The sequence below is a fragment of the Ambystoma mexicanum genome, chromosome 1q (genome assembly GCF_040938575.1).
Source record: "Ambystoma mexicanum isolate Mex_15411 chromosome 1q, UKY_AmexF1_1, whole genome shotgun sequence".
NCBI classification, from domain to species: Eukaryota; Metazoa; Chordata; class Amphibia; order Caudata; family Ambystomatidae; genus Ambystoma; species Ambystoma mexicanum.
The window spans coordinates 879,442,926-879,463,580 of record NC_090922.1 but is presented as its reverse complement, the minus strand read 5'-3'; positions in this window follow the sequence as shown (position 1 = coordinate 879,463,580).

The window sequence follows — 20,655 nt, the reverse complement described above, 5'->3', positions numbered from 1 at the left end:
CCACACGCGAATAGGCTGGGCGCGTGTATTTCAGGGGTGCGCGGGAAGTTCCACACGTGAATAGCCTGGGCGCGTGAATTTGAGGGGTGCGCGGGAAGTTCCTCACGCGATCGGGCCTGGGGGAGCGGGCTACGTGTATTACAGGGGTTCGCGGGAAGTTCCACACGCGAATAGCCTGGGCGCGTGTATTTCAGGGGTTCGCGGGAAGTTCCACACGCGAATAGCCTGGGCGCGTGTATTTCAGGGGTGCGCGGGAAGTTCCACACGCGAATAGGCTGGGCGCGTGTATTTCAGGGGTGCGCGGGAAGTTCCACACGCGAATAGCCTGGGCGCGTGTATTTCAGGGGTTCGCGGGAAGTTCCACACGCGAATAGCCTGGGCGCGTGAATTTGAGGGGTGCGCGGGAAGTTCCACACGCGAATAGCCTGGGCGCGTGTATTTCAGGGGTGCGCGGGGAGTTCCACACGCGAATAGCCTGGGCCCGTGTATTTCAGGGGTGCGCGGGAAGTTCCACACGCGAATAGCCTGGGCGCGTGTATATCAGGGGTGCGCGGGAAGTTTTACACGCGAATAGCCTGGGCGCGTGTATTTCAGGGGTGCGCGGGAAGTTTTACACGCGAATAGCCTGGGCGCGTGTATTTCAGGGGTGCGCGGGAAGTTTTACACGCGAATAGCCTGGGCGCGTGTATTTCAGGGGTGCGCGGGAAGTTTTACACGCGATTTCTGCACGGTACGTGTATTTCAGGGGTGCCGGGGAGTCCCACATGTGATTTGACAGTGTGGGTCCTCCCAGGTGTACCCTGTACACCCTCCACGGCCCCTGCAGGCAGCCCACACCACAGGGGACTACCCTGCATCCCTGGTCATGTCCCGCAGGCAGCCCACCCAACATGGGCATGCCCCCCAGCAAAGGCACATGTCTCCTTGAACTAATGAACACCAACACATGTCCCCTTGCACCCCCACCCCCCAGCACTGTGGGGCACATGCCAGCAGTCCCCCACCCATGTCCAACTCATGTCCCCCACCACCCCCACCCCCCAGCACTGTGGGGCACCTGCCAGTAGGCCCCCACCCATGTCCAACTCATGTCTCCCACCACCCCCACCCCCCAGCCACCAGGGTCACCCTCCACCAGGGCCCCACTCATGTCTCCGACCACCCCCACCCCCCAGCACTGTGGGGCACCTGCCAGCAGGCCCCCACCCATGTCCAACTCATGTCTCCCACCACCCCCACCCCCCAGCACTGTGGGGCACCTGCCAGTAGGCCCCCACCCATGTCCAACTCATGTCTCCCACCACCCCCACCCCCCAGCACTGTGGGGCACCTGCCAGCAGGCCCCCACCCATGTCTAACTCATGTCTCCCACCACCCCCACACCCCAGCACTGTGGGGCACCTGCCAGCAGGCCCCCACCCATGTCCAACTCATGTCTCCCACCACCCCCACCCCCCAGCCACCAGGGTCACCCTCCACCAGGGCCCCACTCATGTCTCCCACCACCCCCACCCCCCAGCACTGTGGGGCACCTGCCAGCAGGCCCCCACCCATGTCCAACTCATGTCTCCCACCACCCCCACACCCCAGCACTGTGGGGCACCTGCCAGCAGGCCCCCACCCATGTCCAACTCATGTCTCCCACCACCCCCACCCCCCAGCCACCAGGGTCACCCTCCACCAGGGCCCCACTCATGTCTCCCACCACCCCCACCCCCCAGCAGTGCAGGGTCACCCTCCACCAGGGCCCCACTCATGTCTCCCACCACCCCCACCCCCCAGCACTGTGGGGCACCTGCCAGCAGGCCCCCACCCATGTCCAACTCATGTCTCCCACCACCCCCACACCCCAGCACTGTGGGGCACCTGCCAGCAGGCCCCCACCCATGTCCAACTCATGTCTCCCACCACCCCCACCCCCCAGCCACCAGGGTCACCCTCCACCAGGGCCCCACTCATGTCTCCCACCACCCCCACCCCCCAGCAGTGCAGGGTCACCCTCCACCAGGGCCCCACTCATGTCTCCCACCACCCCCACCCCCCAGCACTGTGGGGCACCTGCCAGCAGGCCCCCACCCATGTCCAACTCATGTCTCCCACCACCCCCACACCCCAGCACTGTGGGGCACCTGCCAGCAGGCCCCCACCCATGTCCAACTCATGTCTCCCACCACCCCCACCCCCCAGCCACCAGGGTCACCCTCCACCAGGGCCCCACTCATGTCTCCCACCACCCCCACCCCCCAGCAGTGCAGGGTCACCCTCCACCAGGGCCCCACTCATGTCTCCCACCACCCCCACCCCCCAGCACTGTGGGGCACCTGCCAGCAGGCCCCCACCCATGTCCAACTCATGTCTCCCACCACCCCCACACCCCAGCACTGTGGGGCACCTGCCAGCAGGCCCCCACCCATGTCCAACTCATGTCTCCCACCACCCCCACCCCCCAGCCACCAGGGTCACCCTCCACCAGGGCCCCACTCATGTCTCCCACCACCCCCACCCCCCAGCAGTGCAGGGTCACCCTCCACCAGGGCCCCACTCATGTCTCCCACCACCCCCACCCCCCAGCACTGTGGGGCACCTGCCAGCAGGCCCCCACCCATGTCCAACTCATGTCTCCCACCACCCCCACACCCCAGCACTGTGGGGCACCTGCCAGCAGGCCCCCACCCATGTCCAACTCATGTCTCCCACCACCCCCACCCCCCAGCCACCAGGGTCACCCTCCACCAGGGCCCCACTCATGTCTCCCACCACCCCCACCCCCCAGCAGTGCAGGGTCACCCTTCACCAGGGCCCCACTCATGTCTCCCACCACCCCCACCCCCCAGCACTGTGGGGCACCTGCCAGCAGGCCCCCACCCATGTCCAACTCATGTCCCCCACCACCCCCACCCCCCAGCACTGTGGGGCACCTGCCAGTAGGCCCCCACCCATGTCCAACTCATGTCTCCCACCACCCCCACCCCCCAGCCACCAGGGTCACCCTCCACCAGGGCCCCACTCATGTCTCCCACCACCCCCACCCCCCAGCACTGTGGGGCACCTGCCAGTAGGCCCCCACCCATGTCCAACTCATGTCTCCCACCACCCCCAGCCCCCAGCCACCAGGGTCACCCTCCACCAGGGCCCCACTCATGTCTCCCACCACCCCCACCCCCCAGCACTGTGGGGCACCTGCCAGTAGGCCCCCACCCATATCCAACTCATGTCTCGCACCACCCCCACCCCCCAGCCACCAGGGTCACCCTCCACCAGGGCCCCACTCATGTCTCCCACCACCCCCACCCCCCAGCAGTGCAGGGTCACCCTCCACCAGGGCCCCACTCATGTCTCCCACCACCCCCACCCCCCAGCACTGTGGGGCACCTGCCAGCAGGCCCCCACCCATGTCCAACTCATGTCTCCCACCACCCCCACACCCCAGCACTGTGGGGCACCTGCCAGCAGGCCCCCACCCATGTCCAACTCATGTCTCCCACCACCCCCACACCCCAGCACTGTGGGGCACCTGCCAGCAGGCCCCCACCCATATCCAACTCATGTCTCCCACCACCCCCACCCCCCAGCCACCAGGGTCACCCTCCACCAGGGCCCCACTCATGTCTCCCACCACCCCCACCCCCCAGCAGTGCAGGGTCACCCTCCACCAGGGCCCCACTCATGTCTCCCACCACCCCCACCCCCCAGCACTGTGGGGCACCTGCCAGCAGGCCCCCACCCATGTCCAACTCATGTCTCCCACCACCCCCACACCCCAGCACTGTGGGGCACCTGCCAGCAGGCCCCCACCCATGTCCAACTCATGTCTCCCACCACCCCCACCCCCCAGCCACCAGGGTCACCCTCCACCAGGCCCCCACTCATGTCCCCTATCACCCCCACCCCCCAGCCACCAGGGTCACCCTCCACCAGGCCCCCACTCATGTCTCCCATCACCCCCACACCCCAGCAGAGCAGGGTCACCCTCCACCAGGCCCCCACTCATGTCTCCCACCACCCCCACCCCCCAGCAGTGCAGGCTCAACCTCCACCAGGCCCCCACTCATGTCCCCCTGCACCCCCACCCCCCTGCCACCATGTGCAGCCCCCACCAGGTCCTCACAATCCCCAATCATGTGCGTAATGGTCAGCCTCCACAGCCAAAAAGACCTACCAAGTAACCCATTCACCCACATGGAAATGGAAATCACATGTTACACCCCCAATGTACATGAAGCAAATGAACCCATGTCCGTCACACACATATTTTCAAATTGAATGGGAAAACACACAACATGACATGCATGAAACCAATGAGATGAAACCACACAGTGAACAATGTAAAAAAAAATGTATTGAAAAAAATACAAATGCCAAAGAAAGAAAACTAACTACAATGTAAATGTGAAAAAATAAGCTGCATGTCCGCATAAAAACACAAATCTAGAAAATCAAATCAAAAAAATTATGTCCAAAGTGAAATGTAAAAACTCTCCATGCAACAAAGAACTATGTACAAAAATAACAAGGGTCCATCATCACAACTGAACTAAGGAAACCTCCTAAAAAACCTACCTAAATATCAACTATATACAAAAAGTGGAGCAGTGTCCGTCGACTCCAAATAATAATAAGAACGAAAGGAAACCTAAAACTAAAGAACTATATACAAAGGCGGCGGGCAAGTCCAGCGGCTCACTCTGTGGTGTTCCGGGCCAGGGCATCATCGAACTCCTGTTCGATGTCCCGGAGGCGGTCCAGTTCCATGGCCCCGAGGGTCCGCAGGGACAACGCTGTGTCCTCCTCCAACCCCCTGCGGATTGCCTCGAGGCACTCGGCCCGCCTCAGGGCCCTCCGCATGGAGTTCTCCGCCCTGACCATTGTGAGCCGCGCCTCTTCCGCCCGCCGCCGCTCCGCACCTATGGCGTGGCCCAACCGCTGCCACACGGAAGACACTCTCTGTCCTGGGTCCTCCTGCCCTCCGGCCGATGCCTGCCCCTCCGATGTCGAAGGCCCCGAGCCTTCATGGCTCCCACCATCTTGCTGCTGCTGCTGCTCTGCCTCTGCCCGTGCACTGCCTCCTGCTGCCTGCACATCCTCCGCCGGCTGGGGTGCACCTGTTGATGTGGCCACCCCTGCTGGACGTCCGACTCCCGACTGTGGCAGGGATGCCTCCTCCACCAGCCTGGCCGCACTGTCAGAGGCAGCTCCACAGGGCACCCAGGTGACTGATGGGTGGGAAGATGGCACAGAGGACGACTGGCGCGTAGGGGGTCCAGTTGAGGAGGGGGTCGGAGCAAGCCCCATCAGACAGCGGAATCCGGCCTGGGTGACCTGTCCCAGCAGGCTGACGTGGTCAACGAGCCATTCGAGATGACGTGCAGTCTCTCCATGAAAAGACTGCAGGTCACCTCGCATGGCCCGTTGACGCAACGCCACACCAGCCAGGACAGGCTCAACCCGGTCCTGGATGGCCACGTCCGCAGGCAGAGGAAGGCCAGTTGACGTCAGCTCATCCCCTGCCTGAAAACGGGTCTGGACGTAGGCATCCCTGCTGGTGCAAGATGATGCAGGGACAGGATCGGGGACAGGATTGCACACAGGCACCTCCGCGGCCGCCTGTGCTGCCTCCTGTCCCTGGTCCTGGACTGCACCACTAGCACCAGTGGGATCCCCACCTCCAGACCCTGTCTCTGGTGCTTGCGCGGCCCCCTCCTCCACCAAACCCCCCACCAACCTGGATGACTCTGTGCCATCTTCCCCTGTTGGGCCCTGTGGGGTCCCAGCTGCCCCTTCTGCTGCCGAGGAGTCCAACTGCAACCTCCGCCTCTTGGACCTCCCCCCGGCAGCTGCGGCCTGGGACGCGGCACCGGACTCCTCACTCCCCGACGAGATGACAACACGGGAGGGGAGCCGGGCCTTGCGTCTCCGGCTGGCGGTCGGATCCCCGCCGCTGTGCTCCACAGCACCTTCTCCGCCCTCTTCATCAGTTGACGCTGCAGACAGGGAGAAACAAAACACAGGCATCAGGGCACTGTACAATGGACACATACACGCATGACAGTTGCACATGAGTGGCATTGGCAAACCTCAGACATGTCATCACAATCCCCAACACACATGTCATTGCAACTGGCACACATGAGCCATACCACAGCCATATCGCAACTGCCACCACCATCCCCACACATACAACAGCATCAGCAGCCAAAGGGGAGCCATACATCACATGCAACACAGGAAGTGCACCACACATGTACACACACCACCACACTTGCATGCATGTCTACACCTCTGCCAAGTGTCGCACTGTTCAGACGGGCATCCATGTCACATCTGCCAATCAGGCTTCCACATACCGCTGTCACATGCATCCATGTAGCATCACTGTTGCACCTTTGACAAATACACACACATGCACATGTACACAGTGCTCATACATGCAGCCGAAAACAACATACATGCCTGACATCACGGACATGTCTACTTACATACACATTCATCCAAACATGTGTGCACGCACAACTGCATTTGCCATGCAAGCCCACACACACAAGCACCATCCATGTCTCACACATTACAGCCCTCGCATGTGTCAGCCCCACGGCCCTGTACACCCCCACCCATACTCCACCCCATACAAACAGATGTGCAACTGGCACAATGGGGAATGATCACTACACGCCCTGCTCACAACCAGGATGCATGTACACTCACCGCTCGACTCCAGACGGCTCTGCTTCTCTAGGACCTGGACGTGGAGCGCTGGGGATATGCGTTCCAGGACCCCCATCTGTTCTTCCGACAAGTGGCCCCGGCGCCCCTTGGCATCCGCTGCCTTCAAGAGGCGCCGGGCCTTGTTCAGGGTCCTGGACCTGAAGTCCTCCCAGCGCTTCCTGACATGTTGTAAGTCCCGGACTGCCACCCCCTCCGCGTTGATGGCAGTCACGATGTCTGTCCAGATCCGAGTCCGTCCTTCCTTGTCGGCGCGGGAACTTCCAAAGAGGGCATCATACTGCCCCAGGACTTGCTCCACCAGGACACCAACTTCGGTGGCACTGAAGCTGGTGCCCCTCTGCCTCTCTGGCCGGGGGTTGTCAGTGGTCACAGATGGTGTTAGCCCCGACATGACAACCCCAGAGGCAGGAGTGGGTGGGCAACTGGGTCCTGGGGCTGGGCTGTGGAGCGATGGAATTCCAGTCGGGAGTCTTCTGTTCCAGCAGGGGTGGTCACAGCAACAGCACCCCTGGCTGATATGCAGGCAGCAAATGGCAGTGCACGTGGGCAGCAGGCAGTCAGGCAGCAGCAAATAGCAGGTGGGAGCGTGCTCGGGGCTCTGGGGGGCAGTAATTCGGCCTTCTGGGCAGGAGCGTGGTCTCCCGTGTGCTCACGCGTGGCCAGCTTGGTACGGAGTGAATTGGCACGTGAAAATCCTGCACGTCAGCGTGAAAACCGAGGAAAGGCCCTTAGCGCGTAAGCGCGTCAGCACGCATACGCGATTCCATTGGACCAAAGGCCCTCAGCGCGTAAGCGCGTCTGTGACGTGACCCGCACGGGTGTTTCCCACACAGCACGTGATGACAGAGCACACGTGGAAAGACTGCACGTCAGAGTCTCATTGCGTGTGATTGGTGGAAATGGCCGTACACCGGGATACAGGTGCGCTGACGTACTTGCGTGTGTAAGTGTCCGCGCACACCTCATATACACGTACATAGGCCAATCGCGTGTACACGCACTTTTGTCCAATTACACGCGATGAGACTCTTACGTGCAGTCTTTCCACGTGTGCTCTGTCATCACGTGCTGTGTGGGAAACACCCGTGCGGGTCACGTCACAGACGCGCTTACGCGCTGAGGGCCTTTGGTCCAATGGAATCGCGTATGCGTGCTGACGCGCTTACGCGCTAAGGGCCTTTCCTCGGTTTTCACGCTGACGTGCAGGATTTTCACGTGCCAATTCACTCCGTACCAAGCTGGCCACGCGTGAGCACACGGGAGACCACGCTCCTGCCCAGAAGGCCTAATTACTGCCCCCCAGAGCCCCGAGCACGCTCCCACCTGCTATCTGCTGCTGCCTGACTGCCTGCTGCCCACGTGCACTGCCATTTGCTGCCTGCACATCAGCCAGGGGTGCTGTTGCTGTGACCACCCCTGCTGGAACAGAAGACTCCCGACTGGAATTCCATCGCTCCACAGCCCAGCCCCAGGACCCAGTTGCCCACCCACTCCTGCCTCTGGGGTTGTCATGTCGGGGCTAACACCATCTGTGACCACTGACAACCCCCGGCCAGAGAGGCAGAGGGGCACCAGCTTCAGTGCCACCGAAGTTGGTGTCCTGGTGGAGCAAGTCCTGGGGCAGTATGATGCCCTCTTTGGAAGTTCCCGCGCCGACAAGGAAGGACGGACTCGGATCTGGACAGACATCGTGACTGCCATCAACGCGGAGGGGGTGGCAGTCCGGGACTTACAACATGTCAGGAAGCGCTGGGAGGACTTCAGGTCCAGGACCCTGAACAAGGCCCGGCGCCTCTTGAAGGCAGCGGATGCCAAGGGGCGCCGGGGCCACTTGTCGGAAGAACAGATGGGGGTCCTGGAACGCATATCCCCAGCGCTCCACGTCCAGGTCCTAGAGAAGCAGAGCCGTCTGGAGTCGAGCGGTGAGTGTACATGCATCCTGGTTGTGAGCAGGGCGTGTGGTGATCATTCCCCATTGTGCCAGTTGCACATCTGTTTGTATGGGGTGGAGTATGGGTGGGGGTGTACAGGGCCGTGGGGCTGACACATGCGAGGGCTGTAATGTGTGAGACATGGATGGTGCTTGTGTGTGTGGGCTTGCATGGCAAATGCAGTTGTGCGTGCACACATGTTTGGATGAATGTGTATGTAAGTAGACATGTCCGTGATGTCAGGCATGTATGTTGTTTTCGGCTGCATGTATGAGCACTGTGTACATGTGCATGTGTGTGTATTTGTCAAAGGTGCAACAGTGATGCTACATGGATGCATGTGACAGCGGTATGTGGAAGCCTGATTGGCAGATGTGACATGGATGCCCGTCTGAACAGTGCGACACTTGGCAGAGGTGTAGACATGCATGCAAGTGTGGTGGTGTGTGTACATGTGTGGTGCACTTCCTGTGTTGCATGTGATGTATGGCTCCCCTTTGGCTGCTGATGCTGTTGTATGTGTGGGGATGGTGGTGGCAGTTGCGATATGGCTGTGGTATGGCTCATGTGTGCCAGTTGCAATGACATGTGTGTTGGGGATTGTGATGGCATGTCTGAGGTTTGCCAATGCCACTCATGTACAACTGTCATGTGTGTATGTGTCCATTGTACAGTGCCCTGATGCCTGTGTTTTGTTTCTCCCTGTCTGCAGCGTCAACTGATGAAGAGGGCGGAGAAGGTGCTGTGGAGCACAGCGGCGGGGATCCGACCGCCAGCCGGAGACGCAAGGCCCGGCTCCCCTCCCGTGTTGTCATCTCGTCGGGGAGTGAGGAGTCCGGTGCCGCGTCCCAGGCCGCAGCTGCCGGGGGGAGGTCCAAGAGGCGGAGGTTGCAGTTGGACTCCTCGGCAGCAGAAGGGGCAGCTGGGACCCCACAGGGCCCAACAGGGGAAGATGGCACAGAGTCATCCAGGTTGGTGGGGGGTCTGGTGGAGGAGGAGGCCGTGCAAGCACCAGAGACGGGGTCTGGAGGTGGGGATCCCACTGGTGCTAGTGGTGCAGTCCAGGACCAGGGACAGGAGGCAGCACAGGCGGCCGCGGAGGTGCCTGTGTGCAATCCTGTCCCCGATCCTGTCCCTGCATCATCTTGCACCAGCAGGGATGCCTACGTCCAGACCCGTTTTCAGGCAGGGGATGAGCTGACGTCAACTGGCCTTCCTCTGCCTGCGGACGTGGCTATCCAGGTCCGGGTTGAGCCTGTCCTGGCTGGTGTGGCGTTGCGTCAACGGGCCATGCGAGGTGACCTGCAGTCTTTTCATGGAGAGACTGCACGTCATCTCGAATGGCTCGTTGACCACGTCAGCCTGCTGGGACAGGTCACCCAGACCGGATTCCTCCGTCTGATGGGGCTTGTTCCGACCCCCTCCTCAACTGGACCCCCTACGCGCCAGTCGTCCTCTGTGCCATCTTCCCACCCATCAGTCACCTGGATGCCCTGTGGAGCTGCCTCTGACAGTGCGGCCAGGCTGGTGGAGGAGGCATCTCTGCCACAGTCGGGAGTCGGACGTCCAGCAGGGGTGGCCACATCAACAACTGCACCCCAGCCGGCGGAGGATGTGCAGGCAGCAGGAGGCAGTGCACGGGCAGAGGCAGAGCAGCAGCAGCAGCAAGATGGTGGGAGCCATGAAGGCTCGGGGCCTTCGACATCGGAGGGGCAGGCATCGGCCGGAGGGCAGGAGGACCCAGGACAGAGAGTGTCTTCCGTGTGGCAGCGGTTGGGCCACGCCATAGGTGCGGAGCGGCGGCGGGCGGAAGAGGCGCGGCTCACAATGGTCAGGGCGGAGAACTCCATGCGGAGGGCCCTGAGGCGGGCCGAGTGCCTCGAGGCAATCCGCAGGGGGTTGGAGGAGGACACGGCGTCGTCCCTGCGGACCCTCGGGGCCATGGAACTGGACCGCCTCCGGGACATCGAACAGGAGTTCGATGATGCCCTGGCCCGGAACACCACAGAGTGAGCCGCTGGACTTGCCCGCCGCCTTTGTATATAGTTCTTTAGTTTTAGGTTTCCTTTGTTTTTTCTTATGATTTGGAGTCGACGGACACTGCTCCACTTTTTGTATATAGTTGATATTTAGGTAGGTTTTTTAGGAGGTTTCCTTAGTTCTGTTGTGATGATGGACCCTTGTTATTTTTGTACATAGTTCTTTGTTGCACGGAGAGTTTTGACATTTCACTTTGGACAACATTTTTTGGATTAGATTTTCTAGTTTTGTGTTTTTATGCGGACATGCAGCTTCTTTTTTCACATTTACATTGTAGTTAGTTTTCTTTCTTTAGCATTCGTATTTTTTTCTAATACATTTTTTTTTACATTGTTCACTGTGTGGTTTCATCTCATTGGTTTCATGCATGTCATGTTGTGTGTTTTCCCATTCAATTGGAAAATATGTGTGTGACGGACATGGGTTCATTTGCTTCATGAACATTGGGGGTGTAACATGTGATTTCCATTTCCATGTGGGTGAATGGGTTACTTGGTAGGGCTTTTTGGCTGTGGAGGCTGACCAATACGCACATTGTGAGGACCTGGTGGGGGCTGCACATGGTGGCAGGGGGGTGGGGGTGGTGGGAGACATGAGTGGGGGCCTGGTGGAGGGTGCCCCTGCACTGCTGGGGGGTGGGGGTGGTGGGAGACATGAGTGGGGGCCTGGTGGAGGGTGACCCTGGTGGCTGGGGGGTGGGGGTGGTGGGAGACATGAGTGGGGGCCTGGTGGAGGGTGCCCCTGCACTGCTGGGGGGTGGGGGTGGTGGGAGACATGAGTGGGGGCCTGGTGGAGGGTGCCCCTGCACTGCTGGGGGGTGGGGGTGGTGGGAGACATGAGTGGGGGCCTGGTGGAGGGTGACCCTGGTGGCTGGGGGGTGGGGGTGATAGGGGACATGAGTGGGGGCCTGGTGGAGGCTGCCCCTGCACTGCTGGGGGGTGGGGGTGGTGGGAGACATGAGTGGGGGCCTGGTGGAGGGTGCCCCTGCACTGCTGGGGGGTGGGGGTGGTGGGAGACATGAGTGGGGGCCTGGTGGAGGGTGACCCTGGTGGCTGGGGGGTGGGGGTGGTGGGAGACATGAGTGGGGGCCTGGTGGAGGGTGCCCCTGCACTGCTGGGGGGTGGGGGTGGTGGGAGACATGAGTGGGGGCCTGGTGGAGGGTGCCCCTGCACTGCTGGGGGGTGGGGGTGGTGGGAGACATGAGTGGGGGCCTGGTGGAGGGTGCCCCTGGTGGCTGGGGGGTGGGGGTGGTGGGAGACATGAGTGGGGGCCTGGTGGAGGGTGCCCCTGCACTGCTGGGGGGTGGGGGTGGTGGGAGACATGAGTGGGGGCCTGGTGGAGGGTGCCCCTGGTGGCTGGGGGGTGGGGGTGGTGGGAGACATGAGTGGGGGCCTGGTGGAGGGTGCCCCTGCACTGCTGGGGGGTGGGGGTGGTGGGAGACATGAGTGGGGGCCTGGTGGAGGGTGCCCCTGGTGGCTGGGGGGTGGGGGTGGTGGGAGACATGAGTGGGGGCCTGGTGGAGGGTGCCCCTGCACTGCTGGGGGGTGTGGGTGGTGGAAGACATATGTGGGGGCCTGGTGGAGGGTGCCCCTGGTGGCGGGGGGGTGGGGGTGATAGGGGACATGAGTGGGGGCCTGGTGGAGGCTGCCCCTGCACTGCTGGGGGGTGGGGGTGGTGGGAGACATGAGTGGGGGCCTGGTGGAGGGTGCCCCTGCACTGCTGGGGGGTGGGGGTGGTGGGAGACATGAGTGGGGGCCTGGTGGAGGGTGACCCTGGTGGCTGGGGGGTGGGGGTGGTGGGAGACATGAGTGGGGGCCTGGTGGAGGGTGCCCCTGCACTGCTGGGGGGTGGGGGTGGTGGGAGACATGAGTGGGGGCCTGGTGGAGGGTGCCCCTGCACTGCTGGGGGGTGGGGGTGGTGGGAGACATGAGTGGGGGCCTGGTGGAGGGTGACCCTGGTGGCTGGGGGGTGGGGGTGATAGGGGAAATGAGTGGGGGCCTGGTGGAGGCTGCCCCTGCACTGCTGGGGGGTGGGGGTGGTGGGAGACATGAGTGGGGGCCTGGTGGAGGGTGCCCCTGCACTGCTGGGGGGTGGGGGTGGTGGGAGACATGAGTGGGGGCCTGGTGGAGGGTGACCCTGGTGGCTGGGGGGTGGGGGTGGTGGGAGACATGAGTGGGGGCCTGGTGGAGGGTGCCCCTGCACTGCTGGGGGGTGGGGGTGGTGGGAGACATGAGTGGGGGCCTGGTGGAGGGTGCCCCTGCACTGCTGGGGGGTGGGGGTGGTGGGAGACATGAGTGGGGGCCTGGTGGAGGGTGACCCTGGTGGCTGGGGGGTGGGGGTGGTGGGAGACATGAGTGGGGGCCTGGTGGAGGGTGCCCCTGCACTGCTGGGGGGTGGGGGTGGTGGGAGACATGAGTGGGGGCCTGGTGGAGGGTGACCCTGGTGGCTGGGGGGTGGGGGTGGTGGGAGACATGAGTGGGGGCCTGGTGGAGGGTGCCCCTGCACTGCTGGGGGGTGGGGGTGGTGGGAGACATGAGTGGGGGCCTGGTGGAGGGTGCCCCTGCACTGCTGGGGGGTGGGGGTGGTGGGAGACATGAGTGGGGGCCTGGTGGAGGGTGCCCCTGGTGGCTGGGGGGTGGGGGTGGTGGGAGACATGAGTGGGGGCCTGGTGGAGGGTGCCCCAGCACTGCTGGGGGGTGGGGGTGGTGGGAGACATGAGTGGGGGCCTGGTGGAGGGTGCCCCTGGTGGCTGGGGGGTGGGGGTGGTGGGAGACATGAGTGGGGGCCTGGTGGAGGGTGCCCCTGCACTGCTGGGGGGTGGGGGTGGTGGGAGACATGAGTGGGGGCCTGGTGGAGGGTGCCCCTGCACTGCTGGGGGGTGGGGGTGGTGGGAGACATGAGTGGGGGCCTGGTGGAGGGTGACCCTGGTGGCTGGGGGGTGGGGGTGGTGGGAGACATGAGTGGGGGCCTGGTGGAGGGTGCCCCTGCACTGCTGGGGGGTGGGGGTGCAGGGGGACATGAGCAGGTGTGCAGGGTAGTCCCCTGTTTTGTGGGCTGCCTGCAGGGGCTGTGGAGGGTGTACAGGGAACACCTGTGAGGACCCACCCAGCCTAATTGCGTGTGATAATTCCCGCACACCCCTGTAATACACGTACCAAGCCAAATCGCGTGTGATAATTCCCACGCACCCCTGTAATACACGTACCTGGCCAAATCGCATGTGAAACTTCCCGCATACCCCTGTAATACACGTACCCTGGCCAATCGCGTGTTGAACTTCCCGCGTACCCCTGTAATACACGTACCCTGGCCAATCGCGTGTTAAACTTCCCGCGTACCCCTGTAATATACGTACCCTGGCTAATCGCGTGTATAACTTCACGCGTACCCCTGTAATACACGTACCCTGGCCAATCGCGTGTTAAACTTCCCGCGTACCCCTGTAATACACGTACCCTGGCCAATCGCGTGTTAAACTTCCCGCGTACCCCTGTAATACACGTACCCTGGCTAATCGCGTGTTAAACTTCCCGCGTACCCCTGTAATACACTTACCCTGGCTAATCGCGTGTTAAACTTCCCGCGTACCCCTGTAATACACGTACCCTGGCCAATCGCGTGTTAAACTTCCCGCGTACCCCTGTAATACACGTACCCTGGCTAATCGCGTGTATGACTTCACGTGTACCCCTGTAATACACTTACACTGGCTAATCGCGTGTTAAACTTCCCGCGTACCCCTTTGATACACGTACCCTGGCCAATCGCGTGTTAAACTTCCCGCGTACCCCTGTAATACACGTACCCTGGCCAATCGCGTGTTAAACTTCCCGCGTACCCCTGTAATACACGTACCCTGGCCAATCGCGTGTTAAACTTCCCGCGTACCCCTGTAATACACGTACCCTGGCTAATCGCGTGTATAACTTCACGTGTACCCCTGTAATACACTTACCCTGGCTAATCGCGTGTTAAACTTCCCGCGTACCCCTGTAATACACGTACCCTGGCCAATCGCGTGTTAAACTTCCCGCGTACCCCTGTAATACACGTACCCTGGCCAATCGCGTGTTAAACTTCCCGCGTACCCCTGTAATACACGTACCCTGGCCAATCGCGTGTTAAACTTCCCGCGTACCCCTGTAATACACGTACCCTGGCTAATCGCGTGTATGACTTCACGTGTACCCCTGTAATACACTTACCCTGGCTAATCGCGTGTATGACTTCACGTGTACCCCTGATATGCACGTTACCCGCTTTGCGTTCCTTGTTTGGCTGCCCTGTAAACTGGTCCAGGGTTAGCGCAGCCCTTTGCGATGATTTAGCGATTTTGCTGGCTTTTCCTTGCGCGAGGGCGTTCTTGGGGGCGTTACTGGCGCTGCTGCAGGGTCGCTGCGATACTCTGCGCCACGGCTGGTTTGGGAGCATGAAATCCATGAATACGCTGTGCGCGGAAATCGGTTTTAGCGCACGTGCCTGGCGCAGTCAATCGCACGCGGACACTCTGCGCCAGCCGCTTGCGACACTTTTCTGCGAAATTCTATGAATTACCCTGTCAGTCTTAAATATGGTGACCATACCAGGTGTATGAATCATTAACTGACATTGGGTGGCACTACCGAGCATTTTGAGGCTGCACTCGCATTTGATGGAAGCAACTTCAAGGTTGTCCCTTGCATATTGTATAGCTATAACGAGTATAAGAAGGCACTTTAACATTACTTATACACAAACTACACTTGTCGTATTATGGCAGCACCTGGGAATGCGGTCTTTATGTTGAATATGATTAAACGTGAAATGTGCAGGTATAACTGATATAAGATGGCAGTAAATTACCATATGAATCTGTAGAGGCATTCTATCCTGGTTCAATCCTTGTATCCCAATCATATCATGACCTCATCCACGGCACATCTGGCAATCTTATATTAAAAATGGTATTTTATGAATTGTAAGCATGTATGTATTTGTACGCCGGCGAGTGACTCCTGTGATGTCAACAGGATTAAAGGTCAGGTGACATAATTTCCTGTGATGTTATTGAGTGTGTGATGTCGCTTTGGCTACCCCTGACATTTTGGGGACTCAACCTCACTGAAAGAAACCCTGTACCCTAAGCCTTTGCCCTGTGTTCAGATGCACTAAAGGACTTGGAGATCATGCAAATGGCATATGTTTGTAGCATACATCTCAGTAACATATCAATCTACCTGGTACAGTAGTACTATGCATTTCAATAAAATATTTAATTGAATTTATTTAAGGCATTTTCAGTTTTCTCTGTCCTTCTCTTGCGACATAGACATTTCTCTTTTTGATGCGGTTCTGGTAATCGTGCCATGAACCCAGAGGGAGGCTTAGTACTCACCCACTTCTTTAGAGATAACATTTTTATTGGATTTTTTAGGCTAAGTGGCCACTGACTTTTGTGGAGGTACCCTATTGTGCATGGATTCCAGATAAACTTTAGAAAAATCGCAATTAGTACCATGGTACGACGTGCCAGGATACTAATGGCAATATGACCCTCGGAGGGGGCCCATTAGCAGTTGGATACTAATGGCAATATGACCCTCGGAAGGGGCCCATTAGCAGTTGGGTAATGCCCCTGGGGCTCCTTTAAAGCCCTTGCTCTGCTCAGGTTTCTAACTATTGCCCCGGGGGGATCACTCAACCGGTAATGGCCCCCCACCTCTGGTCATATTGCCTTACTGGTATGTTTAAATAAATTATATATATTTTATGCAACCTTGTTTGGACATTCCTTTATTTTGGACTGCTGTACTATTGCTGTTTTGATTGCTACTATCTCACATTCTCACCTCTCTGTTCCCTCACTAGCACAAACCGTGAAGGAGGTGTATCTCTTGACTATGCCTGTTTCATCTATATGCTTCGGAATATGGTTGTTTTGTAGAAGTGTGAGAGTTGAGTTGGCAGTTTAGCCACTACTCATCCTTGTACTACTGCAGACAGTAGTCATTTTGTCACATTAGTAGTATAGGTTTGGAGGGAAAAAAAATATGTATTTCTAGCTTTGTAAATAAAACTGATTTTGAATAATGCACTTTGCTGTTCTTTTTAAAAAAATAGCTTTGTTATGATTCACATGTTTTGGGTCTGCATCATCTGAATGATATCAAGTACATTATTTTCTATAATGTCATGAAGTGATTTCACAATGAGTTTTGAGTACGGAAACTGGAATGCACTTTAATTTTTTTTTTTTTTACACACACTATCTGTATTAAGTAAACTTGAATACATGATGATCACTCTTGCCTAATATCACGTTTGATTTATTAATAAAAGTACCACTTACTGATATTAGGAGAAGATAGCCTGCTGCTGGAAACAAATGTTCCGCCTCAGTATGTGGTGCAGTACTAAGGATATTATGTTGATATAAATGTCACTGGGCCAGGCTGCAGAACAGGTCCAGTTGCTAATTGTTAGGCAGAATTATATGCAGTACCCTTTGGGAACACTACACACAATTAGGACTACAAGTGGCAGCACAAATTCACTTTTGGTACAAGTCTGTACTACACAGTAAAGTGGTAGCAATGACTGAGCAGCCAGACCTATCTCAAGAGCAAGTGAGCAGTATCAAATAGTTACACAAAGGACAGCAATCACTATGATTCAAACAAACACTGACTCAAGGATTTCAAGTAAAAGAATATACATTTAATTGGTTGCATAACATTTCACTAAAGTAAAGCAGTTCAACAATCACACTCTTAATACACTACACCAATCCCAATAGTTTCCAGACAAGTTAAGCTCAGAAAATGAAGTGGGAGCAAAATGGCATTCTGTTGAAAGAGAGGGAAAGACAAAATTAGGTAGAAATGGAACAGTACCAACAAGTAAGTAAGCAGGGCAATCTAGAAAGAGGAACTACAGTGATCGAATCAAGTCAAATAGGCTTAGGGCCAAAGTCAATAGGACAAAAGTCTTTTGCTCAAGATCACATAGCTTAGGGTAGTTCGCGGTTAAGTCTTTGCCAAGAGTTCTTCAGTTGTATAACATTTCACTAGAGTAAAACAGTTCAAAAAGCACACTCTTAATACACTACACCACTCCCAATAGTTTCCAGACAAGTTAAGCTCACAAAATGAAGTGGGAGCAAAATGGCATTCTGTTGATTTAAAAGGGAGCGAAAGACAAAATTAGGTAGAAATGGAACAGTACCAACAAGTAAGTAAGCAGGGCAATCTAGAAAGAGGAACTACAGTTATAGAATCAAGTCAAATAGACTTAGGGCCAAAGTCAATAGTACAAAAGTCTTTTGCTCAAGATCACACAGCTCAGGGTAGTTTGAGGTTAAGTCGTAAGTCTTTGCCAAGAGTTCAGAATGAAGTTGGTCAGCAGAAAAGTTAGTTTAAAGAGAGAGAAGGACACGCCCTCAGATTGGCGGGGACAGTCACCCAGCCAATCAAACAGGAGTGCAACCTGGGTTACCAAGGGAACCCATGGCAGGGGTCCTAGAACCCCTCCCTCACATCCTGCCTACCCAGACTTTCAGGCGCCTAAAGGAGGGCTTATGTGCAGAAGCCCGCGAAAAGACAGTGAACAAAGGAACCAAACCTGGTTTGGCACGTAGAGGCGAACACAAGAGCGACTTTTCCAAAAAGAAATGGCGACTAAACCGAGCCGGAACAATATTAAAAACAATATGGTCAAGTGGGCTTAAGTTCGAGACTACCAAGATAGCCTAAAACAATACCATGGTTATTTGAGATAACCGCGGTAGGAAAAATAGGGTAGTTACCACTGCCACCATGCAAGTCTTAATGGAAAGAGAGCAAAACAATGCTCCAAGAGAGACAGACAAAACGGGATAAGTAGTAACCGTTTCCAGTACTCCATGTAAGATGGTTTGCACTGGGTCTGTGGATTTAAAAGAGACTAGTAAAGTTAATGGTAACTTTACATTTTCTGGGGACAGTAGTCAGCCCCAGAAAATGGAGTCTGATTTGGGAAGTCTAAAAGACAACCCTGTGTAATTGCACTGAGGGTGCTGTGTAACACACAGTATAAAGATGATGCCTGTGGAGTAGGTGAGGCTCCACAGACTATGAACACAAAAATGTTAAACACACACAGCAAAACACATGTAAGAGTGGGAAAAAGGACTCACATTCTTATGAGGTGAAATAAATAAATCCTAGAAATCCAGTAAAGCTGCTCAGGGACTCACTAGGTAAAGGAAATTAGCCATATATGAAAATTCTCCCGAACACTAATTTGGATGGGTTGTTGGGGCCTTTGGTGGGGCGGGCCTGGGGCATGGACGAACTTCATGTTTTGGCAATTCAGCCATAACTTCGACTCCCAGCATGTGGTGCTCAAAATGAAGACATCAATGTGCACTGCAACACATATGGTTGTAAAAGAAACCTTATAGTTTTTTCATATCTGTTAAAAGGGGAAGTTTGAAAACTTTCATACACTGCTACAACAGCACGAAAGAACAGTTGAAAAAAATGATTGACATTCAGTGAAAAAAGATGTGTTAAATGGGCATTATGGTTAAATTTCTCCAATAAAAACCTTTGAAATTCATTGAAAGAACTTTGCCTAAGGGACATTATGGGTACAGCACAAAATCTAACAACTAAACAAATTAGCCATTAATGTTAAGCAATGCAATCATAACTCACATCCCTGCCATGCACTGCTTTGACCAACACACATGACATCCCAAATGATAGCACAAATGATATCAATGACATCACATATCCTAGGAAGTTATTTGTGTTTATTGACAGTGAGCAGAATAAGCAGGAAACTTAACCAGGAGGTACTACATTGAAAACTCTGAAGGTGCTACATTTGTATGCCTTAACCTTGCGGAATGTGCTTAAGTGTGTTTCCTTAGGCTTTGGCCTGAGCTCACGGTGCAACACATGCAACAATAAGCAGGCCGAGATAGATAATACATTTTGTATACGTTATATGTATGACTAGAAGGTGTACCCGTGTTTTGCATGGTAATTCATACCCAGTCCTACTTTGAATTTTATTTAATGAACTAAACCAATGCTTCTTTGTAGAAAATATTGCTAGTCTTTCCTCTAGAAGCTAGTGTGAACAAATTGTCTTTGTTTCCAACTCTGGAGCAAGCCACATAAAGCTGACCATGAGAAAAGCATGGCTCCCGTAAATTGGTTCCAGCTACTTTGAGTTGAAGCTTTGAGATTGCGGTGCAACATTATTGGTGTCCCGATCTACAGCCGAGGCAGCAGCGACCTCAACATAAGTGTTGTACATGTAGGTTGAAGCGTGTAAGCTGGAAGTGCCGTACCCATATGTTTGCGGCTGAAACATGTAAGCTTTGTACTGTTGAGATGGCATACATTCAGCAACTTCCAATTGAAATGAAGTTTCTGTAATTATCATGAGAGGATTGCCACAATCTGATGTACAACGTCATTGCGGGCACTATTGAAGAGACATGAACCATTTCCTGTCACCCGCATTATCACAAAAGCACAGTTTTGTGTCGCCCGCATGATTTCAAAAGTGAGTGCTGCTAATGTCAGCTAGAATTCTGGTAGTGCGGAAAGTTTAGGAACAAGGAACTTCTGATGGTTTCATGAACTGATGAACTTTACGAACAATGAACATACAACTACGGCAGAACTACGGCACAAAGTGCCATATTTCAGGGGTTAGCATTGCAGATCGCTTAAAAAATAAATACATCCGAAAAGGTATATTTTAGAAAACTGTATATTGTATACATATTACATTGTCTACACCATGGAACCTACCCACAAGCCAAATTTCAGGTTTGTAGCATGTGGGGGAGTAGGCTGAACATTTCGAAAAGACACACACACATATCAACACATTTCCCTTTTATATATAGAGAGATGACTGACTAATATTATTTTCATGGTCTGGTTTTTCCTCCTTATCAGATGTAACCTGTCTCTCCATCAGA